The 27,907-nt window shown below is 39.3% G+C and overlaps 1 long non-coding RNA gene and 1 other non-coding gene across 3 annotated transcripts; one reads left to right on the top strand and one right to left on the bottom strand.

Moving 5' to 3' along the window:
• The first annotated feature begins 4,229 nt into the window (after nucleotides 1-4,229).
• LOC118483602 lies at nucleotides 4,230-4,336 on the top strand. The gene has a single exon (XR_004870889.1). It is a non-coding gene; the product is annotated as a small nucleolar RNA R71 (small nucleolar RNA).
• A 14,169-nt stretch (nucleotides 4,337-18,505) lies between these two features.
• LOC110884401 lies at nucleotides 18,506-27,907 on the bottom strand. 2 transcript variants are annotated; one of them, XR_002561153.2, is made up of 8 exons: nucleotides 27,690-27,904; nucleotides 25,939-26,028; nucleotides 24,684-24,796; nucleotides 24,005-24,617; nucleotides 22,707-22,959; nucleotides 20,052-20,141; nucleotides 18,795-18,907; nucleotides 18,506-18,728 (listed from the first exon to the last, which is right to left on the bottom strand). It is a non-coding gene; the product is annotated as an uncharacterized LOC110884401 (long non-coding RNA). The 2 variants fall into 2 exon arrangements; XR_002561152.2 differs by having other exon boundaries at nucleotides 18,506-18,907; nucleotides 27,690-27,907.

The raw sequence follows: 27,907 nt of genomic DNA, 5'->3' as shown, positions 1-27,907 counted from the left end.
CATAAGTAACTAGTTATTAAAGTCATTAATACAAAACCAAATAAAAAGTGCAAAAGATTAAAAATAAAAAGTATTATACTAAACACTTGTCTTCACCAAGTGATGTAAGAGACTTAGGCAAACATGGCCTTGATTGTCAAGAACTCTTACGATCAATCTTGGATCCCGAGACGACTCACACACTCTATGATGGACAATGGATGATGGTGGTGGATGATGGTGTTATGGTGGTGGTGGGTGGTGGATGAAGTGTGAGAGAGGTGGTGTGCCAAGGGATGAGAGAGAATGAAGCCAAGCTCCTCTATTTATAGGCTGAACAGAACGCTGGACACGGCCCCGTGTTCGCTGAACACGGCCCCGTGCCCGTCTGACATTCTCTCTCTTCATTAATTGTAATTGCGAATTACAATTAATGCGCCTGCTGTACTTTCAACACGCCCCCGTGTCCGCTGGGCACGGCCCCGTGGTGAGCAATGGAAGCTTCTACTGGTTTGTCTTTTCTGCTGCTTCCTGGGCACGCCCCCGTGTTCACTGGACACGGGGCGTGTTCAGACATCTGTTCTCTTCTCTTTGTCTTGGGAGGTGCCGTTGAGGGTCCGGGCAGTTCGCTTTTGTTCCTTTTCTTGTAATTATGATAGAATTAGGGGTCTTTTTGCTTCTTTTGTGATTTTGAGCTCATTTCATCCTGAAAATACAAAAGGAAGACAAAAACACTCTTTTTCCAACATTAGTACTTAAAAAGGGTTAGTTTTATGCCTTAATTGATGTGTTTTATATGTTGCATTTTACACACATCAAATACCCCCACACTTGAACTTTTGCTTGTCCTCAAGCAAAACTCTTTTAATGTGGCTTACACTCCCAAATGGAATAGGTAGAAGAGAAGTTTTTTAACTTGTCCTAGAGTGTCGGGAATCCAAGGTTTGTATAGGTTCTATTTTTATTTTATTTACAATCTTATTCGTCATGGTTTATTTTGAACTTTTCATAAGATAAACTACTTAATTTGGCATAGCATGCCTTATTAAAATTCCATTTATATACAAGTTCACATACCTCACGGGAGATCACTCAATCACTCGGCCGAAGGTGTATATTTAAGTGAATCGCTCGAGAGCGGCACGGATTTACATTTTCCATATGCTTGCCAAGCGATCAATCCTTCTCCTTTTTAACTTTTACCTTTGTAAATATCAAGAGGTCTTTTTTTTTTTGGGGTGAAGGCTTGGGTTTAAAGGTGGGTGGTTGGTTAGTGGTTAGTAAAAAGGGCGAAAATTGTAACAAGTGTCGGTTTTTCGTGAAATACCTTATTTTTGGTGACTTTTATTTTTGAAGTATTTCTTCAAACAAGCTTTTTGTAGCTTATGTTTGTTTTTGACTTCATATATAAATTTTTTTTTTTTTTTTTTTTTTCGTCACGTAAAGGGTATGTTTATGAAAAACCGAGTTTGTTACTAAAATAAAGGTGAAAAAAAAAATGAAAAAGGTTTTTGGTGGGTAAAAAAAATTGTTTTGGGGGTAATGAAATGAAAGGTTTAGGCTCAAAGGGGTTTTTTAGGGGGATTTTGGGTAGGTAAAAAAAATGAAAAATAATGGTTTTGAAAGAAAAATAGTTAGTCCTAATGCCTCCATCATTTACTTACTTGGGTTTAAGTTGGTAAGGACCGGGAATGTATCATCGTGGCAAGTTCTAGATTTGTAAAGACCGAGCGGCTATTCACACAATAAACGAAAAATGAGCATTTAATCTAAATATGTGTATTTTTATGCTCAATAAAGGCTCAAAACTCACTTTTTGTGGGAATGGTTTTTTTAATGTGACCAAGCATATATAATCGAATTTTAGCTAGACTTGTTATACCGTTTCATAATTTTCTTATGTTAGTTCTTTTTATCACGACGCTATCGGTTGTAAGTTTGTAAAAATATAACCCTTTTATAACTTGTTATTCCCAACTTAAACTAAGACAAGTAAATAAAAAAATGAAAAAGTTTTTTAAAAAAATTTGGGGTGTTTAGCGGTTCCAATAGAGTTTTGTGTAAGGCTTGTTTTAGGATTTTGCAAAATTTCAAGGTTTTAGCATCCCCCCCACACTTAAATTACACATTGTCCTCAATGTGTCCAAAAATAGAGTTTTTGGTTGATTAGAATATGTAAAAGCGTGTTTAAAAACAAAGATTTGTGTTACTGGCGCTCTGGACACGGCCCCGTGTTGACCGGGCACGGCCCCGTGGTCAAGTGCCAGTAACAAAAATTATAGAATTGAAACAGAAGCCTGGACACGGGGGCGTGTTCGCTGAACACGGCCCGTGTCCAGTTACCTGAACTGGGTGATTTCTTGCAGGGGGCTCAGCACGGGGCCGTGTTGGTTGGGCACGGCCCGTGTGGAGCCTTCTGTTATGGAGATTTTTGTCGGTTTGTTCTGTTCTTCTGCATGGTTCCATTTTTTCTCGTTCCCTTTTTCATCCATTACCACCATGAGTATGTTTTATTCTGCAAAAACTAAAAGATTAAACTTAAACTAAGGATAGGTCCGCGGAATGCCTCCGTGGTGCGCCACGTTTATAAGGGTCCTTGGCTAGACCCAATTCCCGGTCACACGTCATTTGATTGGGGTGCCTTGCTTCCCAAGTTACACCGTCGGAGAGCGGCATCCAAGCTTGAGTCGATAACCTTCATGTAGTGGACCGGGTCGTCATCCTCTATTCTTTTCCCAACTCCGAACTTTACCTCATCGTCCCCATACCTCAACGTTAGTGTCCCTTCATTCATGTCCACTACTGCTTGTGCGGTGGCAAGGAAAGGCCTCCCTAGAATAAGGGGGACCTCGTTGTCTTCCTCCATGTCGAGTATGACAAAGTCAACAGGATAAACAAACCTGCTTACCCTTACCAAGACATTCTCGATGACACCTTGCGGGAACTTGACCGATCGATCCGCGAGTTGTATGCTTATTTTTGTGGGGCTTGTGGTTCCCAAGCCAAGCCTTTTAAACATTGAAGAGGGCATGAGGTTAATGCTTGCCCCTAAGTCGGCCAAGGCATTGCGAACGGGAGATTCCCCTATTGAGCACGGAATCGTGAAGCTTCCGGGATCGATCTTCTTTTGGGGTAGTTTATTGAGTACGAGGGCAGAGCACTCTTCGCCTAAATTAACTAATTGCAAATTCTCAATTTTCTTTTTATGTGTAAGGAAGTCCCTCATAAATTTAGAGTATTTGGGCATTTGGGTTAGGACTTCGATAAAAGGAATATTGACATGCAATTGTTTTAGCAAACTTTCGAACTTTGCGAATTGCTCGTTGGTTTTTTGACGAATTAACCTACCGGGGTACGGAACTCGAGGAGCCTTGGTAGGCTCTGTTGATGGGGGAGGGTCCTTCTCCTGCAGATGTGTTGGCGTTGATTCTTCCGCGGTTGGAGGTACTTCTGCAGGCCCTACGGTTCGGTTTCGTAGCGTGATGAGGTGAACTTGTGCCTTCGGGTTGGTTTCGGTATTGCTAGGTAACGCGCCTTGTGGTCTTTCGGAAAAATTTTGAGCTAGTTGATTTATTTGTTTTTCTATATTTTGAATGCTAGCTTGTTGATTCCTAAAGTTTGATTCTAACTGTAGGAATCTTTCCGAATTTTTCTTGTCAGTGTCAGAGACGAGGCGAGATATAGTATCTTCGAGCCTTTCTCTCCCACTTTGTTGTTGAGTGAAATTTTGTGACTCATTTCTTGATTGCTGAAAGTTTGTTCGTTGTGGTTGTTGGTTACTACTATTGCCGGGCTCCCTCCAACCAAGGTTTGGGTGGTTTCGCCATCCTTGGTTGTAGGTCCCCGTTGGAGGACCCGACGGCCTAGGTCTATTATCAATGTAGTTTACCATTTCTTGTTGATCGTCCGTTTCTTTCATGCAACTCCAATTTTCATGTGACCCACCACACCCCTCACAAGCCATGACCGAGACTGTTTTTGTCATTTCTAATTTTTTTATTTTTGAAGAAAGGGCCTCGATTTGGGCTTGTAAAGAGGTGTTTTCGTCTACCTTATGGGCGCCCGGGGCAATAGTTTTATTTCCCCGGGGGGTGTGCCACTGAAAATTGGTTTGAGCAATTTCCTCAATCTGATTATATATTTCGTGTGGGCGTCGATTACCTAAAAGTCCCCCGGAGCTAGAATCAAGTGTCTGTCTAGTATGTGGCAACAATCCATTGTAGAAAGTGGATACTTGTTGCCATATCGCGAGGCCGTGATGGGGACACTTGCGTAGTAGCTCCTTGAACCTCTCCCAAGTTTCATATAAGGATTCCCCGTCCTCTTGTGAGTATGTGTTAATTTCAGCCATTAATTTAGCAGTTTTAGAAGGAGGGAAATACTTATATAGAAATTTTTGGGCTAGTTCATCCCAGGTGTTCACCGATCCAGCTGGGAGGGTGTTGAGCCAAGCTTTCGCTCGGTCTTTTAGTGAGAATGGAAACATACGAAGGCGGATGGCGTCGTTTGATGCTCCATTGATCCGAAATGTATCACATATTTCTAAGAAATTAGTTATATGTAGATGGGGATCCTCGTCCGCGAGCCCGTGAAAGGTTGCGGAGTTTTGGAGCATTTGTATCAAGTGCGGTCGAAGTTCGAAGTTATTAGCTTCGACATTCGGGGCATTGATAGCGGCGCCGAGATTACCTACGGTGGGCCGTAAGTAATCCATGAGGGTACGTTGGTCCGCCATTGGGGGTGGGTCACCCGAAACTTTCTCTTGGTTTTTGGCTTTTAACCTTTTTCTGAGAAAGCGTTCGGGTTCTTCTAATGGTTCCTTTATGTCTTTATTGGAACTGGAGCTCATACACTACGCGAGGTTGGCGTCGGGTTCCAAGTCCTGCAATAAAAACAGAAAAGAATGTTGGTCAGAAGGTTCACCACGGCCCCGTGTCGAGCGAACACGGCCCCGTGGTCGGAGATACAGTGTTTGTTTTTCAGATCCCAGTTACTGGACGTTGGACACGACCCCGTGTTGCACCGACACGGCCCCGTGGTCAGCCTCCTGTTAACTTGAAAAACAAAAACTGCCAGTGACGTTGCTGAGCACGGCCCGTGTCCGACCAGGCACGGCCCCGTGCTGAGCTCTGCAGAAGCTGAAAAATCTAAAAAAAAAATCCTAAAAAATTAAAGAAAAATAAAAAGATGATTAGGCCGTTGATTCCTAACTTTCTTAAAATCCTTGTGTCCCCGGCAGCGGCGCCAAAAACTTGATGTGCGTGAAGTGTGTTATATTTTTAGATATATATTTAAGCCCTTTTTACACTTTTAGCCAAGTTTTAAATTTATAAAACACGATATTTACTAACACTAAACACACATATGGGCAAGTGCACCCATCGTGGACGTAGTATAGTGTTGGTAAGATACCGAGGTCGTCCAAGGACACAAGAGCTTTTAATACCGGTTTATCCTCAACGTCTAATCAAATCAAAAAGTTAGAAAAATGTTTTAAACTAAGAAAAATAAAAACTAACTAAATGCTGAAAAATAAAATAAAATAAAAACAGATAGACAAGATGAATCACTTGGATCCGACACGTGTATTAGTATAACCTTTGATTATTTTCGCACTTTTGCACTTGTTTAAGAGATTATCTTAGTTATTGTAGTAGGCCCCTTTTTCGGAGGTGACGTTACCCTCAACCCAGTAGTTTGAGTCAGCAAGGATACAATCCTAAAGGGTCGGATTATTGAAAGATAATGAATTAAGTTATTAATGCAAATTATGGTAGGCCCCGCTTTTGGCGGTGACGTTACCCTCGACTAAGTAGTCTGAGTCAGCAGGGATACAGTCCTAAATAGCCGGGTTATAGTATTAATAGTAGTTAGCTTATGAGGGGGTCAAAGAGTTTGGATCCCCGCCATCCAATACCTATGGGCATTGAAGGAGATCCTACTAAATTTGACCCAGGTCCCAAGCAGGACCTCTAAACGCTGAACAAGGGCAAGACCTTTACCAAACCGTTCCCTTAACCCCCGACCAGGTAGCCAACATACCTCCATATAGACCGTGGAGATATGAATGGTGAAAATCTTTTATTTTATATAGACAGTAAAATAACGCCAAGACACCACGGACAAACGATAAGGAAAGATCACCTTCAACATAAGTAACTAGTTATTAAAGTCATTAATACAAAACCAAATAAAAAGTGCAAAAGATTAAAAATAAAAAGTATTATACTAAACACTTGTCTTCACCAAGTGATGTAAGAGACTTAGGCAAACATGGCCTTGATTGTCAAGAACTCTTACGATCAATCTTGGATCCCGAGACGACTCACACACTCTATGATGGACAATGGATGATGGTGGTGGATGATGGTGTTATGGTGGTGGTGGGTGGTGGATGAAGTGTGAGAGAGGTGGTGTGCCAAGGGATGAGAGAGAATGAAGCCAAGCTCCTCTATTTATAGGCTGAACAGAACGCTGGACACGGCCCCGTGTTCGCTGAACACGGCCCCGTGCCCGTCTGACATTCTCTCTCTTCATTAATTGTAATTGCGAATTACAATTAATGCGCCTGCTGTACTTTCAACACGCCCCCGTGTCCGCTGGGCACGGCCCCGTGGTGAGCAATGGAAGCTTCTACTGGTTTGTCTTTTCTGCTGCTTCCTGGGCACGCCCCCGTGTTCACTGGACACGGGGCGTGTTCAGACATCTGTTCTCTTCTCTTTGTCTTGGGAGGTGCCGTTGAGGGTCCGGGCAGTTCGCTTTTGTTCCTTTTCTTGTAATTATGATAGAATTAGGGGTCTTTTTGCTTCTTTTGTGATTTTGAGCTCATTTCATCCTGAAAATACAAAAGGAAGACAAAAACACTCTTTTTCCAACATTAGTACTTAAAAAGGGTTAGTTTTATGCCTTAATTGATGTGTTTTATATGTTGCATTTTACACACATCACAATCAAGGCCTATAGTTTGCACGTACACACCATCAGTTGACATTCAGGAAGTTCACGCATAGATACGATCATAGCACATAGCAACAATAGTTTAAATCACCCACCATTTATTTAGTTACCTCAAATTTTGTATTAACACTGTTTAAGGCTTGCCATCCCTTGGCAGCCCATACCAGATGCCCAATTTCAATTAAACCCAACACAAAACAACATCGTATGGTTGAGTAAAACTATGTTCCACCATAGCCCAGTTATCCACACCTTATACCCGGCCCCACAACACTAGATCCCAAACCAAACCAAACAAAACTAAGTTATTAGTATTACGACTTCAAAGACAACCTAGATCATATGCGGCCCAATTCAAGCATTCATGACATGCCAAAGTTAGAATATATTCTCAACATGATAAGTCCATTCATAATGCATCAGTAGCATGTGTGTGTAATCGAAGTTCAAGTTAATTCAATCAGGGTCCAGTCCACTCGGTATCTATTAGTCCCGAGAGCCCAAAGCAAAGCCCAAAATAAACAACTTATTATTTTCTCTAATTGTTTGTGCAGCCCAGCTAATTAACGTGCACACCATATTAACATGCCAGCCATGGATCCTTCATATTAGTAACAAAACAACAACATTGGCCGACAACCTGCTAGAGCATTACATTTCTATCGGACCTCTGAATTAGTGGACTTGATTCTTTGCGGTCAACCTACATTCACATGTAACTGGGTTCAACTTTTTATAAAATTGAATGCACATGGGCTCAACTTTTTATAAAAGTTCAACTCATGTGTTTGACTGCAAGTATTTAATGTGGACAGACACTATACACGCAACACAGATTGGTTCATCCTCGTACTTCCGAACCGACTATCCTTCGGCGAAAAGCCCCCCGACGAAAACCCCACTGTTTTCGTCGAGGAGCATCATGGAGAAATCCCACCGTTTTCGTCGAGGAGAAGTCTGCAACCCAAATCGTCTAACTGTTTCAGCACATCGACTTATTCATCAACAGTATTTACGTAATCAACCATCAATATCAACCCTAACATGTCACTCGATAACACTTAGCATTCACTTGCTTGTAATAATCTAAGCATTAAAACATCATGGTGCTCATTATTCAGGCAACATGTCCAATTAATTAACATAACTAATTCGTTCATAACATTATACCAAGTTACGTACACAAGAAACATATGGTCATCGAACAGTTAACTATACAAGTGCAATCATGGTTACCTGGATACAAGAGAATGAGAAGGCTTCGATAAAAAGGGGGTCTGCCGTCGTAATGTATGGATGGAGTGATGGTTGTTTAGGGTTTGCAAAGCTACATGTGTTCTTATACATTATTCACGTAAGCAAGTAACTGGGAAAAGGCTTGGACTGGTTGGGCTTAAAATTCACAGTTCGATTCCCTTTCGAAGACAGTAGCAATCCAGAATTCGATTCTTGAACTCCGTGCCATTATCACTCCTTATTCTCTTGATTCTTGCATCATGCACGTTTTCCAATTTTGTAAAAAGATCAATCAGCATATCCGATGTCTCATCTTTTGTACCTATAAAGAAAACCCATGAGTAACGTGAGTAATCATCAGTGACAACAAGACAGTAGTACTTTCCACCTATGCTCCTCACGTTCACTGGACCGAATAAATCCATGTGAAGTAATTCATAAGGGGCATTAATGGAATTTACTGTTTTAGACTTATGACGTTTCTTGTGTTGTTTTCCCTTTTGACATGGAAGACATTTATCTTCCACATGAAACCTCTGCATTGGAACCCCTTTCACTAGCTCATTTTTAAAAATGTAATTCATTTTGCGGTAGTGAATATGGGCCATGCGTTTGTGCCACAACATAGATTCAGCTTTAGATGCTTTGGATAGCAAACACGCCACCGCAGCAGTCGGATCCTTGGCACCCATGTCCATGACTTAAGTGTCATTTTTCCTTTGTACACGCATTACTATCCAATCGTCCGGAATAACCAAACCCGGTTTCAACACCAATGCCTCAGACTTTGTAAAATGCGCCGAGCGACCCTTGTCATAGACTTGTGACACGCTCATCAGATTGTGTTTAAGCTGCTCATCATAGTTCACTTTGTCCAAAGTGATCTTCCCATTCGTCACTTTTCCTCTTCCAGTAATCCTACCACTTTTAGCACCGACAAAATTTACATGTCCACCATCATATTCTTCAAATTCAGAAAACAACCTCGCATCCCCCGTCATGTGCCTAGAGCAGCCACTATCAACGTACCATAAGTTGATAATCCTCCTTAGCAACTCCTACACACGTCAACCAAAAGATTAGTTAGATTGGGGGACCCAAGACTTGATGGTCTTGGGTCGTCCAGATTCACCAACTATAGGAATATCCATCCAATATCCATCACTCCTAACTGGAGTCTTGGATCTTGGACCTGTTGATGGAAATGGGGTTTGATTTCCATAAGGTCATTGGTCCTGAGGGTTCCTATGTATGTGTGGACTATGTGACCTTTGAAACCTTGAGTTTTGATTCCAAGAAGCTTGATTGTTGTAATTTCTAAAGCCATTGGTATAAAAAGTTCGACCACCATTATTATGGTATCGATTTTGATATTGACCTTGACTTCTGAAATTATTTGAATTTTGTTTGTTCATTCTTGGTGAACTACTTCTAGGTCTATCATATCTGCCTGATGTAGATTCAGGCTGAAATCTTGGTTGATTTCTTTGAAAACGAGGAGCTTGTTGAGTTCCTTTTTCAGCCTTAACTACACCAACAGCAACACCCTCTGGTTGCTTAGTAGCAGATTTCTTTGGAGAGTTAGACTCTCTCTCCTTTTTATCACCACTCTTCTCTGGTGACTTCTCTCTTGGTTTCTCACTGACTTGTGCTTCAGTCTTTTTGTTAGGACAGCAGCTAGCTACATGTCCCTTTGTGTGACATTTGAAGCATGATCTCTTTTTCGAAGACTTCTCAACTGAAGCCTTTGAACTAGATCCTTGTTTTGATGATGATGCCTTAGAATGATTTGGTTCGGTTTGCTTAGTTTCAGATTTTTCTATATGTTTGTTTTTAGCAAACTCTATATTTGATTCTTTTTCAATAACAGCTGTTTCGTTTTTCATGTCACTTCCTTGAACAAAAGTAACCTTTTTAACAAAAGTCTGATTTTTGTTTTTAGGAGGTGAATTTTTCTTTGTCAAAACAGGTTTGCTGTTATTTTCCTTCTTAGCATCATCACTCTCAGATACATCACCTTGACTTGATGTGGAACTACTTGGTGATGTTGACAGAAAGTCTGTTAACTCATCTTCATCAGGTAAGAAAGAATAGTCATGACTAAGAGGATGTGGGACTTCAGTAAAGCCCTGGAATCCCACTGGTCTTGTCATTGCTCTTCTTTAACCCACCCATCATGTGTTTCATAACAAAAGTAGAGTCCCTGAATTGACCTAATTTCTTTTCAAGTTCAACAATTTTGAGTTGTGCATCTGACAACTCTTTGCATTTTTCTGAAATCTCTTGTGTTTTCTCACCCATCATGTCATGAGCTAAGTCTATGACTTAAAGTTTTTCGTTTAGTTTGCAGGTTAAAACTTCAATTTCACCTTCATAACCCTTTATCTTTTTCAAATATAACGACTCGTTTCTTTTAGCAAAAAAGTTTAATTCTTTTATGTTAGACATCTCGTTAACCAAACTTTGATTTTGTGTTGACAACCTGTCAACCTCACCCTGTAATTCATGACATTTTAAACAAACAGAAGTAGCAGAGTTACTTACCTCTCCTGTTGATTTGTCTGAGTTGGCCATGAGAGCAGCGAGCTAAGCTTCCATTCTTTTGTATTTTGCATCTTTCTCTTCAGCTTCCCTTTCACGGTCAGACTTTCGCTTTTTCTCTTCAACTTCAGTTGTCTGATCAGCCTTATCTACCTTAGCTTCACTTTCTTTCTCAATTTCAACATTCACGTTAGCTTCAGCATCATCAACGAGTACAATCTCTGCCATGAATGCTTGAGTGACATTCTCATTATTTTCCAAATGAACACTCCAGTCATATGACCCCTCTCGTGCAATAGAGATCAAAGCCCTTGAGTTAGAGTTGTTTGATGCATTCCTATTGTTCCAACTCTGAATCGAAGTCTCTTGCTTTTGTTTTTGACATTCCCTAGCAAAATGTCCGTAACTTTGACAGTTAAAGCACCTCACTTTGGTCTTGTCAAAACCAACGCTTTTCCCCACAAACTTCCTTCCAGTTCTGTTCATGAACCTCTTTACTCTTCTGGAAATCATGGCCATTTGCCATTGCAAATCCATCTCTTCTAGATCATCAGGGTCAATCTGATTATAATCTTCATCTAAAGTGGCAGGATCAGATATCTTCCCTTGAATGTAGTTCTCATAAGAAGCAACGAATGAAGCAAGTAGAGCAAGATGTTCTTCAGGAGACTTCACACTCATTGGCATCACCTTTGTACTACTACTTTGCCTAGAAGCTGATGTTCTCTTAGCTCCTGTTGATCCTCCTGAAGCAGCTACAAAACACACATCACCATCCTCATTCACTGTGACCTGCTCATTCTCACATGAAAGAAACGCAGTAGCAGAGTCGCTAGAAGCGTCGTGAGATGAAGAAGATGTAAGCCCATTGTAAATCCCTGGATCTTGAACCTGATCATATCCAGTGTCTTTCTTCTTCATATTGAGCTCATAAGCTCTCAGCTTTCCAACTACTTCTTCCAGTTACTTTGTCTCATAATTTGCTTCTCCCTTGATCATGAGAGTGTAGATATCCCATTTAGCAGGTAGAACATCAAGCAGCTTGTCATTTTTCTCTTTGTCAGTATAGCAATCTGTATCATAATTGTCCAATTCTGACATCAGATTGTAGTATTGAGTGATGATGTCCTCAAGTGACTCATTTTTCATATGCTTGAATACAGCAAACTGCTTCTTTAGTAGATCAACTTTGTTCTTCTTGACATCAGGATTTCCCTCATATCTCTTCTCTAGTACATCCCACATTTCCTTTGAAGTAGTGTACTTCTGAAAGGTATGTTTTATGCTGTCAGGTAAGGACATCTTGATAGCAGCCATGGCTCTCTTTTCAGCCTCATACATCCTTTTATCAGCCCTCCTGCATGTTCACGTAGGCTGAGACACTTGGTATGCCCTCAAAGTCGTGTGTTGGGTTTGTGTACCCATCTACAATACAGATCCACATGCGTGTGTCCTGATATTCAATGAAGGATTGAAACCTGTCCTTCCATGTCAAGTAGTTTTCCACCTTCATCATCTTAGGTGGTTTGTTGGTTGTGCCAACCTCATGTTCCATCCTTAAAAGTTCGTTCAATTTAGACATGTTTGACATTTTAACTTAAGCAGACTGGTAAAACCGTACAATTTTTGTCCGAAACCTGTTTTTACCAAATTATACCGTTAGATTCGTCTCGAAATTACGATTCCAATGATATATAATGTCGAAAACCTTTTTCGGGGTTTTCCAGAGTCTTTTTTTGTCCTAAAAATCCAAGGAGTCCAACGGTGCAAACGGTTTCTTGCGATGAGCTACGGATAATTTTCTAAACACGAAACAGTGAAATTTTTCCTACGCAAGCCAAGAAAAATTCCACCTTGTCCGAATGGTCCGAGATGATCCTGAATCCGAAATGGTTATTCGGAATGGTCAGAAATGGTACGTAATAAACACTTTCTGGTCCGAAATGGAATAATCTGATCCGAAATGAACACCCTATAATCCGAAATGATCCGTAATCCTTTTGATTGATCCGAAATGCAAGTTAATCTAGTCCGAAAACAACTTTTTGATCCGAGATGATCCGAAATCCAAGATTTCTGGTCCGAAATGCAAGCCTTTATATCCGAAATGATCCGAAATGCTTGATTTCTGGTTGGAAATGGTCCAAAAAGCAAGATTTCTATCCAAAATGGATTCGAAATGCTTGCTTTTTATCCGAAATCCTTGCTGTTTATCCGAAATCAACAGCAGAACCCTAACTCAGCCTCCAAAAACGTCCAAAACTTTGATTTTTCTACAGAAAACGATTCTGAACCAAGCCAATCAAGAGCCTAACGCTCTGATACCAATTGTAGGTCCCCTAATCCGTGTGGATCGTAATAGAATCGTCGATTTAACCTGGAGTGCAGAATCCCCTAGATCAGATTTAACAGAAAACGAGTAGAAACAGAAATCTCTATAAACCCGATCTTTATTGATTATCTTCAAACGATTACAATTAATCAAGATCTCCAATTCGTTCAAGCCTTTGTCTTTCACGAATTCTCTCTAAAAGTGATTAAGGTGATTAGATCATTAACCTAAACCCTAATGCTAAGCTTTGTTTATATAGGACAAAGCTTTGCATATGGGCTAGGTCATGGGCAAGGCCCATTTCGCCTACCATCCCCCATATCTTGGTTTGGTTTGGCCCAATCACTCTTAATTAACTATTACAAAGCTAACCCCGCTGACTGTTTATTGTTTTAGTAATTACAAGATATCCAAATACCAAATCTAAGCTGTTGTCACAAATATGCATCAACAGCTGAACCCTTCATAACCACGAGCATCGGGTCGTTGCGTGAAAAACGGGTCTTGCCCCGCCAAATCATCAGCAATGCTTGTGAATAACCGGCGACTCATTTGAAACCTGCGTCTGAAAATTTCGGCATTGTAAAGGGGTGCATCCGAAAAATAATCGTTCACCAATTTCTCGTGCGCTCCTGTCGTAAAAAAATAGAAATATGAGGAAATAAGGAATAAGGATAATAAAATTTATTAATGATAAACCTTGGCGGTCTCTGTTAATCCGTAGTCGCCTGGTAATAACGCTTTCAGACGAGATGTCTTCCTCTTCCTCTTCCTCCTCTATAATAATCTGCGCCGCCCTTAGCATAGCGTTTGCGTAAAACATCTCCTCTTCCTCCTCCTAAGACGAGGACCACCAAGAATTAGATTGTATTGTGGGTGAAAAGATATTTTTTTTATAAAAGAATGGTATAAAAATGAGAGTGTTTTGGGTTGAAAGTGGGGAGAAAATGGTGAAATAATGGTATAAAATGAGAGTGTTTTATAGAAAAAGGGGTATTTTTTTATTAAATGAACTAGCCGTTATAACGGCTATAATTTCAAAACAAGGCACGTCGAGCACGTCGTTGGGGAGCCGGGGTTGACGCGCCGGGCCTTTGTAGGGCGGTGTGGGGGTGCGGCGCCGGGCCACGCCAGCCTAAACCGGCCCCATACCGTCTAGTCTGACAAAACTTTTATCACAATGGAAAGAAAAAAGGACTATGATAAAACTTTGATCACAATGGAATTTTATTAAAAAGAATGTCCACATTTCACGAGGTGCTATGCACTTAACAAACAAAATCAAACGAAATTCCTTGCTATTTCATGGAAACTTTTGTTTTCTAACAAAATGAAACCACAAAAGAATTGTTCACATTCCACGAGCCAATAGAAAAATTGTTCACGTTTGTTGGTTTCACCAAATTTATATCAAGGCGTTGGTGTGGCCGTGTTACTCAGTGCCCCCGCCACATCATCTTCATAGGTAATTGCCAAGCTTTTAACGAGTGTTATAGGGTTGATTTGAGGGCCCCGTTGATTCTCTCCAATTAGATTTCTTTTTCTTTTTAATTTCTTTTTTCTTTTTCTAATATACTTAAAGTAGACCAAATCAATTCCCAGCACCCGGCAGACATGGACGGCCGGAGTACAGTCGGTATCACAAAGTTTTTTGTGTCGAGGCTTCCGGAATGATGCAGCTCTAAGGATGTTGAAGAAGCACTTGGGCCTTTCGGGTCTCTTCAGGGGGTGTTTATCGCGAAGAAAAGAGACAAAAATGGCTACTGTTTCGGTTTTGCTAGTTTCAAGGGGGTGAAAAATGCAGCGGAATTAGAGAGGCAGATGAGGAATATCTGGATCGGAAGCTACAATTTTTTTATCAACATCGCGAGGTTCGCGAAAGAAAATGATGCAGGGGGCGTTTACAAGGAACCTGAGGGTAATGAAAAGGGTCAGAGTCGCTTTGTTCAAAACGAGAGTCATCACCTCTCCAAGGAGCAGGAGATTTTAGGGGTAGATCTTCCGTTAACAAAGGGACATCATACGCCGACATGGTGTCCGGTAAACCTATAGATGTGGGCAGAGCAAAAGAGGTGACGGTTTCCGAATATGCTTTGGCATATGTTGAACTGCATGACAAGGCGATCATTGGTAGGATGAAAGATGTATGGAATCTTAGGAAACTTGACATCCTGTTGAAGGAAGCAAACTTCGGGAACGTGGTGATTAAGTATATTTGGTTTTCCCGACGGCGATCGAGGCCGACGTTTTCAGAGCTAACGCGACGGGCTTTGGATGGTTTGACAATTTAGAGATTTGGAAGGGACAGGCGATTGCTTTCGAAAGATTGGCTTGGCTTAACATACACGGAGTACCTTTACATTTGTCCGGTAACGAAACCTACGATTCGGTGGGGAGAGTTTTCGGCAAAGTTATTCATGCTTCACAAAGACAATCGGGGATAATATTCTTACATCTGATTGTGTGGGCGTTTTGACGGACAAGGTAAAAAGAATTGAAGAAGAAGTGGTGATTGTTGAGAAAGGAAAACGATATAGGATCTGGATCGAAGAAGAAAGGGGGGTGTGGATACCAGATTCGGTTGACAAACAGGATGTGAGCTCGGAAGAAAGCGACGGGTGGGATCTCATGTCGGAGGTCGACAACCTCAGCAATGGGGAGAAAAAATCGGAGGAGCCGACACCGGTGGAGGAGGGAATCGGAGAGGGTGACCGGAGTCAGAAGGCTGGCGATTCCGCTATGGCTGCGCCGGTGGAGGACGAGAGTCCGCATGAAAAGGTTGATGACCGGTGCGGGCGGAATGTCGATATTCCGGCGTATAAGGAGTCGGGTGTTCAGGAGCAGAGTGATGAGTGCTTTGTGGTTAATTCTGACAAAAAAATCCCGCCGTCGAGAAGCTCATCGGAACCGGTAGAAGATGTACAGATGGGTACCTTTAATGAGGTAGCAAATCCAAGAATAGTTAATGGTAGTGTAAGCATGGAAAATGGGTTTTTTTCGGTATCTCCTAGGAGTTTTGAAAAGGTCCAATGGAGTAATGATGGATGGCATAGGAAAGATGCAGAGATTTTGGGAGGCGGCGATGAAGGGTCAGGTGATAGGCAAAATGTTTTTAAAGTTGACCTAAACTCTTTTGGACCATGCAAAAGAGGTAAAAAGGTCAGAAAGCCCATATATAAAAAAACTTTATTGGAGGAAGTAGGTGAGATTATGAGGCCCAGAAAAAGATCGAGAGATAACGACCCTTTCGATCTGAACGAAATTATAGGGATACAGGAGGATTGTGACATAAGTGCTCAACCGGGAAAAACCGACGAGTTTTGTGTAGGGAGCGTGGGAAAGTGCGCTACACAACAGAAGGAGTCTAGTGGCACTAGAAAGGAAAGGGAAGAGAAGGTGGTGAAAGAACTAAATTTATTGCCAAGTGAGGAGGTGGCGGAAAATATATTTGAGGAGCTTAATATTACATCAGCCATGGGGGACGCATTAGGAGTTGACTTGCAGGGACACGAGAATTTGATTAAAGAAGTGATCAGGGAAGAAGGAATTCAAACTGGGGATAAATGAATTTTCTTTCTTTTAATATTAGAGGTTTAGGAGAGGGGGACAAAAACAAAGCGGGTTGGATAAAAAAATTAAAACGTGACAATGGTATTGATTTTATCGCGTTACAAGAAATTCAATTTAGTGACATTTCAGGTATCGACTTCGAGAAATTTTGGGGAAATGGTAAGTTCATGATGGATCACGTTCCGGCAGCTGGCAGATCTGGAGGGGTGGTTAGCATGTGGGATCCTGGTATTCTCAAGGTACACGATTCTTTCAAACACCCTAATTTTTTATTAACAATGGGGACTTTAAAAGGTAGCAATCAAGTTATTAATATTGTAAACGTTTACGCTCCTCAAAAAGTTCCTCAAAAAAAAGCTCTTTGGGATGATATTGGGGGGTGATGGATTGTCATCCGGGCTGGTGGATGATCCTGGGAGATTTTAATGCGGTGCGTTTTCGAGAGGAAAGGAGAAACTCTTTTTTTAATAAAAAATGTGCTTCTAATTTTAATGATTTTATTTCTGATAATGGGTTGAGAGAGTATGATATGAAAGGGAGAAAATTTACATATCTCAAAGACAATGATAATAAACTTAGTAAAATCGATAGAGTTTTGGTGGATCAAGATTTCTTCCTGAATTGGCCGGGGGCTTGCCTTCGGGCGTTGCCTAGATTGTTCTCGGATCATTGCCCTCTTGTTTTGACTTGCGCGGATAAAAACTTTGGACCAAAGCCATTCAGATTTTTCAACTCTTGGTTGGAAAGAAAGGATTTCGATGAGGTGGTTCTTAAGGAGATTGCAAATTTTAATGGGGTTGGGGATCCGGACATGAGGTTATTCCAAAAGCTTAAAAAGATTAAGGAAGCTTTAGGAGCCTGGAAAAAAGAGGTATTATCTAAGGAAGAGGAAACGGAAATGACAATTAAGGAAGAGTTAGAACGCTTGGAAGAGGCGACGGAAGGCAGAGAATTAAGTGAAGAGGAGGAGTGGACCAGATCGGAATGCCTCAAAGATCTAATGGAGCTCGAAGCCTACAAACTGAAAGATATCAAGCAAAGAGCTAGAGCAAGATGGGATTTAGAAGGAGAAGAGAATACAAGGTTCTTTCACGGATACATCAAAAGTAGAAGGGCGTGTAACAATATACCGGGACTTATGATTAATGAAGTTTGGACCACTGAACCTTATTTGATAAAAAAAGAGATTATGGGCCATTTCAAAAGGGTGTTCGAGGAAAAGATCAAAGACAGACCTAAACTCATTTGCCAAAACGCTAAGCGTCTATCGGAAGCGGACGCGGCTTCTCTGACGGTCCCCTTTAGCAAAGAGGAGATTAAACGCGCGGTGTTTGAATGTGGGTCTGACAAAGCTCTAGGGCCGGATGGTTTCAACTTTACTTTTATCAAAAGGTAGTGGAACGTTTTCGAAAATGATTTCTATGACCTGTTGGTTTCTTTTTACAGCAAAGGTTCATTAGCAGTGGGATGCAGTTCTTCCTTCATAACTCTCATTACCAAAAACAAAGATCCGATGGGGCTGAAAGAGTATAGACCTATTAATTTGATTGGGGTGATCAGCAAAACTATTTCTAAGATTTTGGCTAATCGGCTTAAAGTGGTTATTGGGACTATCATCTCGGAAAATCAAACGGCTTTTCTTAAAGGGAGATATATTCTTGATAGTCCGCTTATGCTTAATGAGCTTTTGGCTTGGATCAAAAAATACAATAAAAAGGCTTTTTTACTTAAAATCGACTTCGAAAATGTAACGCCCAAAATTCTTATTTCGAAAGTAACATTATCATGCTATAATTTAACAAAAATCGGGCATGACACATTCGTATTATGAACAATTCCATGTAAGACTAACTTGTAATAACTTAAAAAAAAATACAACACAGCGGGAAATATGAACCCAAAAATTTCGTTCTTTAATAGACATAGTACTTACAGGAAAGTTCGAATATCAAATGTCATACCTTCATTAAAAAGGATTTACCACGTTCCATTATATTAATACTTCGGACCTACATTTGCTAAACTATGTGACCGATCTTTCCCGTACAATCCTTTGCTCTTGACTCGATCTTCAATCTTTCTATCCTTCATAATGATGCTAAATCCACGCAACCTGTAGACACCACATACAATCACATCGTTAGCAACCAGTCACATCATACATAAGTTTTAAACATACATAGTTAGGCGTCGACATCTCATGCTTTCGCTTATGTTAATCCATTCATCCATCCATTCGAACACCATCATTGGATTTTAGTGTCAAACCTATAACTTCCATTATTTGCATACCTGTACTTCCATTTCATTCTCAATAGAAAAACGGTTAGCATCGTTAGATTTCATTCATATGAATAAGTCCACATATACGCATAAACAAGTCTCATTCATTCGTGCATATATTTAAATTCCAATCCATGCATACATACCTTTCTGTTCGTACAAAAACTTACAATTTACATCTTACACAATATTACATGCAAGCCCTAAACACACACGTCTATACATGTAAATTACATACACATAAATCTCCATACTTACGCGTTCATAGTCATACTCACCTACGAGTTCCAATTACTTACATACAATCAAACACATACCCACATGTATAACTACTTATTTTATCCTTATGCATACCACGAGCAAGTTCCCTTCTTACCCATACTTGATAAAAACTCTCTCTTAAATTTGGGTTGCATTTCGGAAGCTTTAAAACGGGTTCCTTACTCATCCATAACTCACACAACTATTTGGTAAAGTTAGGGTGCATGACGGGGGTCTAACGGGGCTTAGGAATGGGCTTACGGGGCCCGAGAATCAAAGAAAACAAAGAAACTGACTTAACTAGCAACATAGGGCGTCGGCCAAAACCCACCAGCGTCGGCGACGCTGGTAGCGGCGTCGGGGACGCCCCTCTGCAGATCTGCTCTCCGTTTTTTTTTTTTGCTTATTTTCACCGTTTCGACCCCTGTTCGTGCACCCCGAGCGTCCCAAAACGTAAAATAACATTTGTCCAAGCCCCTAAATCATTCTAATACTAACAGTCATGCCTTAATGGTCGAATCCTTACCTTACCCCGCTACCTAGTTTTTGACCCGTTTGATCTTTAATACACACTTTTCGACTTAGTTAACATTTTTGACCCATTACCACAAAACTAAACTTAGAACTTCATTTGATCTTACGTTCTTACATATCTCACTATTCGCAACATATGACAAAATTAACAAATCTTTCTAAATACTAAAAAGAGGTTCGGAACTTACTTACACTTCATTATGTTATGACAACAAAACTTCATTTGACACATTCGATCTACTTAGCGAGAACCATCGTTTTCATTCAACCAAATCCATGTTTGACTTCGTAACATACTCAATTATCTAGAACAATACCTTATTTAAACAAGCTAAAAAGTGAAATTAGAATCACTTACCTCGAGCGTTAGTGTTCATGCTTGCTTCCTCGCCTCCGCTTAACCCGTTAACCTTTCGTTCTTGAGTCCATTTCCACATGATCCCTATGCCTTCTCATCACGCAATCACATTCTTGTTAGTATACATGATTGTACACTTAATGATCATGTCGAATGCATGGTTCACGTTTGACTTTCATTAGTCAAGTCTAACAAACATAAGACATATACCTAAAATCACATCTTTTCCAACTCGTATAATTCTTTAAATAATTGCATATAACACATATTGTTAAACATGCGCCCTATGACTTTATAGCATTGAAATTTGACAAGAGTCTAGCCATACTACTTATGCAAGGTTTGACTTTCAAAAGTCAACGACCCATCTTATGGACTTTCGACTTAACCTCATATATCCATGTCATCATATTAAGCTATAACAATGGCATTATATACACTTCATATTCATTATGTAACATGCTTACAACCACATGATCAATCCATTACATACACACACATACATAATATCAATACTACATATACTAAAGCTTTCGGGATTCCATACTAGACGACCATATTTGGGGTACATGAACAACATGATTTTACCATCCTTACTTGCTATACATTAACGCCAATTTTACACATATGAACGCTTTAAACACACCTTAACAACTGTAAACATTCACGCGAAGCAATATTTAGTGTTTAGTAAATTGGTGACTAGAAAATCTTATGTTTTAAGTTCATAAAACACATTATTTTCATTGCTGCATTTTTCACGCAGCAGCTGTTCGGGGTCACTTTCCCCCTTCTTAATCACATAATCTGACTTCGACTTTCAAATAAGAATTGTAACATGCGAAACAAGCTTTTCAACGATATAAGGCTCGTTGTCTAACTCCTAATAACGAATGAGATACGGCCTTTACAAGATGACTATCTAGGGCTGTCAAAAGTGACGAATTTACTAACTTTTCATGCTGTTTTGACCCACTAAATCTCATAACCAGCCTCTTGTGACCAAATAAGAATTGTAACATGCGAAACAAGCTTTTCAACGATATAAGGCTCGTTGTCTAACTCCTAATAACGAATGAGATACGGCCTTTACAAGATGGCTATCTAGGGCTGTCAAAAGTGACGAATTTACTAACTTTTCATGCTGTTTTGACCCACTAAATCTCATAACCAGCCTCTTGTGACCAAATAAGAATTGTAACATGCGAAACAAGCTTTTCAACGATATAAGGCTCGTTGTCTAACTCCTAATAACGAATGAGATACGGCCTTTACAAGATGACTATCTAGGGCTGTCAAAAGTGACGAATTTACTAACTTTTTAACACAAACTTGAATCAATTCAAGTTTCATGTAGGCATTTTATCAAACACTTTGTGTGCGTACCACTATCTAAGCATAATGTACAAGCATTCTTTGCATATTCTTACTAGTTCATATCAAGATCATCAAATTCCATTAACCTCACATAACTTTCATCCTAAATCAAGGCTATTAACAATAATCCACAATATCCAACTTCATATATATATCAAAACTATACTTGATTTAGCACATGCAACATCATCATCTTCATAAAATTACTTTTACAAGTGGGTTTTCATTAAATCATCAATATAATCAGAAATTCGAACACAATTCATGTTTCATGAGATGATTCTAGTTCATTACCATTCTAATTTCACATAGGCTCAAGGATTAAACACAACCCATCTCATCAATGATCATCAAATCGAAATTCTACAACTTACCACTTGATTAGTAGGCTTAAATGGTTGCACATTCAGATTCATGCATATGATTAGCTTCAATTTCCCTTCTCAATTTTGCAACTTCAAGGATTTTAGGGTTTCTCCTCTTTTTCTCCTGCTTGGGGCGACACACACACACACGCCAGATGTGTGTGTTTGTTTTTTCCTTATTTTGCTTTTAGTAAATATCTTTTTCCTTGTACATGTTTAGCCCCTCCATTTATATGTTTGCCTAAACTTTGGTCATAGTTTATTCTATAATGCAATATTTCACATTTATTCTAACTAAGTTATATCTTCTATTCATTCTTATACAACATGTTTATTTAAACATTTTTCATATTCCATGAAATCTTATTAGTGAGTTATACGTTCGGGTTTTGGGGTGTTACAAGTCTACCCCCCTTAAAGGAGGTTTCGTCCCCGAAACCTTTCTCATTCTTGGTAGACCAATACTATTCTTACTTTTTCATCTATCCATTCACGATGCTCAATACCACATGAATACATTCAGGATCTTTGCAAAAGTCTTATTCATGAGTAGATATAATCGTACCATCACATTATCGTACTAGAACTAAAGTGTGCAAACTAGAAGCAAACCCAAGGGTTTTCTACCATGATTTACATAAAAGCAAAATGAAGTTCATATGAACTTGCTACCACATTCACCGTAGGTATTAGTTCTAGTAATTTCGTATATACTTGGAGTTTTACTTCTACCTTCTTACTCATACATGCACTGTCTACTACTTAAGCCAGATTTAAAACTCATTCTTAGCCTACTTCTAAAAGTCAACCCTTCCTTATCATATCACATCTTGCTTTACCACTGGCTCGTGCGGAGGTACTTATTCAATTCCTAACTTTATACTTAAATTCACATATTAAACAATTCACTAACCTTACTATTTTGGAATAATGCCACGACCTGCGAAAGCGAACCGACCACTTCATTACAAATTCAACCCATCCCAGGATTGATCTCATTCATCCGGGTAATGAGCTGCCGCTTATGAGAATTCTTTCACTGATCTTGATAGGTTTATCACACTATGATATCTGACGGAAGTAGATTCCATTGATTCGCCATCCTTATCTTACGGTGATCATTCCTTTCCGATTGATGACATTGCGTGTCCATTCATCAATCTCACCTATGAATACAAAACTTAACATATCAAAACATTAACTAACGAGTTCAAATGCCAATCGCCATCTGACCGTATGACCCATTTATCCTTTCGACCATTCTTGCATACAACGCATTTGCATAAATATATTCATGTATCTATACATGAAAATTTAAGCATAATTTGAATCATATCACTTAAGAAATATTTACTTGTCTGGTCCGTAATTACTTACACATTCGGATATTTTCATTCCTATCATTCTTTTGTTCATTTGCTTTACATTTACTTATATGACTTGTTTGACGCATACATGGTCAAGCTATCGACTTCTTCTCACGTAGACTAGTTCCGTCTTTTGTATCTTAAATCTGTTTCACGGATTCGAACACATTATTCATACCTTTCGTACCTTCTATCTTTTGAATCCGTCTCGCGGATTCAAACATTGCATTTACATCTTTCGTTCTTTGAATCCGCCTCTCGGATTCAAACATTGCATTCGTGCTTTTCATTCCTTGAATCCGTCTCGCGGATTCAAGCATTGCATTCATATGTTTCATTCTTTGAATCCGTCTCACGGATTCAAACATATCATTTACGCCTTTCATCCCTTGAATCCGTCTCGCGGATTCAAGCATTGCATTCATACATTGTTGATTCGTACTTTCTTACGGATTCAACATTCTTCCTTCTTATCATTCGCACTTTTCACTCTTACGTATTACTCTAAATCTCCTGATAGTCTTACTACCCATTTCACCCATACGCCCACCTGCTACCCAATTCTAACGGACACACCTGTAACAATTATCACAGGCTCACGAACGTCATATGTTTCTTGTGTACTGGCCAGGTACACAATCAACATACTAGTTTCGTGTCTTCGTGTAATTGTTACCTTATGTCCGAAGAATTAGGTTTCGGCACGTATAACTATTCCAAAACTTCATTACCCTTCTTACCATTTTTTTTATTTAAAATTTTCCTTTCATTGATAGGTTTTACCATCACATGTACTTACATATATTAGATATATATACCTGGGTCAATATGTCATATTACATACCTTGGTGCCGGTGCTAGACCGCATCCACAAATCATTCCTTCCAAGCAACCATGCTTACCTTACACATAACATATTGTTAATTATCTTCCAATATATACTTAAGGACATACTTACCTTGGCTTCTACCCTTAGATCTTGGTCGAGTCTTGGATTGTACGGGTTTCTTGTCACAAGAGCACACAGGTTTGAGCTCAAGTATTTACCTCCTCATACTTGATTTCGCTCAAACCAGGGCTCTGATACCAACTTGTAACGCCCAAAATTCTTAATCCGAAAGTAATATTATCATGCTATAATTTAACAAAAATCGGGCATGACCCATTCGTATTATGAACAATTCCCTGTAAGACTAACTTGTAATAACTTAAAAAAATACAACACAGCGGGAAATATGAACCCAAAAATTTCGTTCTTTAATAGACATAGTACTTACAGGAAAGTTCGAATATCAAATGTCATACATTCATTAAAAAGGATTTACCACGTTCCATTATATTTATACTTCGGACCTACATTTGCTAAACTATGTGACCGATCTTTCCCGTACAATCCTTTGCTCTTGACTCGATCTTCAATCTTTCTATCCTTCATAATGATGCTAAATCCACGCAACCTGTAGCCACCACATACAATCACATCGTTAGCAACCAGTCACATCATACATAAGTTTTAAACATACATAGTTAGGCGTCGACATCTCATGCTTTCGCTTATGTTAATCCATTCATCCATCCATTCGAACACCATCATTGGATTTTAGTGTCAAACCTACGACTTCCATTATTTGCATACCTGCACTTCCATTTCATTCTCAATAGAAAAACGGTTAGCATCGTTAGATTTCATTCATATGAATAAGTCCACATATACACATAAACAAGTCTCATTCATTCGTGCATATATTTAAATTCCAATCCATGCATACATACCTTTCTGTTCGTACAAAAACTTACAATTTACATCTTACACAATATTACATGCAAGCCCTAAACACACACGTCTATACATGTAAATTACATACACATAAATCTCCATACTTACGCGTTCATAGTCATACTCACCTACGAGTTCCAATTACTTACATACAATCAAACACATACCCACATGTATAACTACTTATTTTATCCTTATGCATACCCACGAGCAAGTTCCCTTCTACCCATACTTGATAAAAACTCTCTCTTAAATTTGGGTTGCATTTCGGAAGCTTTAAAACGGGTTCCTTACTCATCCATAACTCACACAACTATTTGGTAAAGTTAGGGTGCATGACGGGGGTCTAACGGGGCTTAGGAATGGGCTTACGGGGCCCGAGAATCAAAGAAAACAAAGAAACTGACTTAACTAGCAACATAGGGCGTCGGCCAAAACCCACCAGCGTCGGCGACGCTGGTAGCGGCGTCGGGGACGCCCCTCTGCAGATCTGCTCTCCGTTTTTTTTTTGCTTATTTTCACCGTTTCGACCCCTGTTCGTGCACCCCGAGCGTCCCAAAACGTAAAATAACATTTGTCCAAGCCCCTAAATCATTCTAATACTAACAATCATGCCTTAATGGTCGAATCCTTACCTTACCCCGCTACCTAGTTTTTGACCCGTTTGATCTTTAATACACACTTTTCGACTTAGTTAACATTTTTGACCCATCACCACAAAACAAAACTTAGAACTTCATTTGATCTTACGTTCTTACATATCTCACTATTCGCAACATATGACAAAATTAACAAATCTTTCTAAATAATAAAAAGAGGTTCGGAACTTACTTACAATTCATTATGTTATGACAACAAAACTTCATTTTACACATTCGATCTACTTAGCGAGAACCATCGTTTTCATTCAACCAAATCCATGTTTGACTTCGTAACATACTCAATTATCTAGAACAATACCTTATTTAAACAAGCTAAAAGGTGAAATTAGAATCACTTACCTCGAGCGTTAGTGTTCATGCTTGCTTCCTCGCCTCCGCTTAACCCGTTAACCTTCCGTTCTTGAGTCCATTTCCACATGATCCCTATGCCTTCTCATCACGCAATCACATTCTTGTTAGTATACATGATTGTACACTTAATGATCATGTCGAATGCATGGTTCACGTTTGACTTTCATTAGTCAAGTCTAACAAACATAAGACATATACCTAAAATCACATCTTTTCCAACTCGTATAATTCCTTAAATAATTGCATATAACACACATTGTTAAACATGCGCCCTATGACTTTATAGCATTGAAATTTGACAAGAGTCTAGCCATACTACTTATGCAAGGTTTGACTTTCAAAAGTCAACGACCCATCTTATGGACTTTCGACTTAACCTCATATATCCATGTCATCATATTAAGCTATAACAATGGCATTATATACACTTCATATTCATTATGTAACATGCTTACAACCACATGATCAATCCATTACATACACACACATACATAATATCAATACTACATATACTAAAGCTTTCGGGATTCCATACTAGACGACCATATTTGGGGTACATGAACAACATGATTTTACCATCCTTACTTGCTATACATTAACGCCAATTTTACACATATGAACGCTTTAAACACACCTTAACAACTGTAAACATTCACGCGAAGCAATATTTAGTGTTTAGTAAATTGGTGACTAGAAAATCTTATGTTTTAAGTTCATAAAACACATTATTTTCATTGCTGCATTTTTCACGCAGCAGCTGTTCGGGGTCACTTTCCCCCTTCTTAATCACATAATCTGACTTCGACTTTCAAATAAGAATTGTAACATGCGAAACAAGCTTTTCAACGATATAAGGCTCGTTGTCTAACTCCTAATAACGAATGAGATACGGCCTTTACAAGATGACTATCTAGGGCTGTCAAAAGTGACGAATTTACTAACTTTTCATGCTGTTTCGACCCACTAAATCTCATAACCAGCCTCTTGTGACCAAATAAGAATTGTAACATGCGAAACAAGCTTTTCAACGATATAAGGCTCGTTGTCTAACTCCTAATAACGAATGAGATACGGCCTTTACAAGATGGCTATCTAGGGCTGTCAAAAGTGACGAATTTACTAACTTTTCATGCTGTTTTGACCCATTAAATCTCATAACCAGCCTCTTGTGACCAAATAAGAATTGTAACATGCGAAACAAGCTTTTCAACGATATAAGGCTCGTTGTCTAACTCCTAATAACGAATGAGATACGGCCTTTACAAGATGACTATCTAGGGCTGTCAAAAGTGACGAATTTACTAACTTTTTAACACAAACTTGAATCAATTCAAGTTTCATGTAGGCATTTTATCAAACACTTTGTGTGCGTACCACTATCTAAGCATAATGTACAAGCATTCTTTGCATATTCTTACTAGTTCATATCAAGATCATCAAATTCCATTAACCTCACATAACTTTCATCCTAAATCAAGGCTATTAACAATAATCCACAATATCCAACTTCATATATATATCAAAACTATACTTGATTTAGCACATGCAACATCATCATCTTCATAAAATTACTTTTACAAGTGGGTTTTCATTAAATCATCAATATAATCAGAAATTCGAACACAATTCATGTTTCATGAGATGATTCTAGTTCATTACCATTCTAATTTCACATAGGCTCAAGGATTAAACACAACCCATCTCATCAATGATCATCAAATCGAAATTCTACAACTTACCACTTGATTAGTAGGCTTAAATGGTTGCACATTCAGATTCATGCATATGAATAGCTTCAATTTCCCTTCTCAATTTTGCAACTTCAAGGATTTTAGGGTTTCTCCTCTTTTTCTCCTGCTTGGGGCGACACACACACACACGCCAGATGTGTGTGTTTGTTTTTTCCTTATTTTGCTTTTAGTAAATATCTTTTTCCTTGTACATGTTTAGCCCCTCC

This window comes from Helianthus annuus, chromosome 10 (assembly GCF_002127325.2).
Source record: "Helianthus annuus cultivar XRQ/B chromosome 10, HanXRQr2.0-SUNRISE, whole genome shotgun sequence".
NCBI classification, from domain to species: domain Eukaryota; kingdom Viridiplantae; phylum Streptophyta; class Magnoliopsida; order Asterales; family Asteraceae; genus Helianthus; species Helianthus annuus.
The sequence above is the reverse complement of the archived record's forward strand: the minus strand, read 5'-3'. Positions and strand labels throughout refer to the sequence as shown.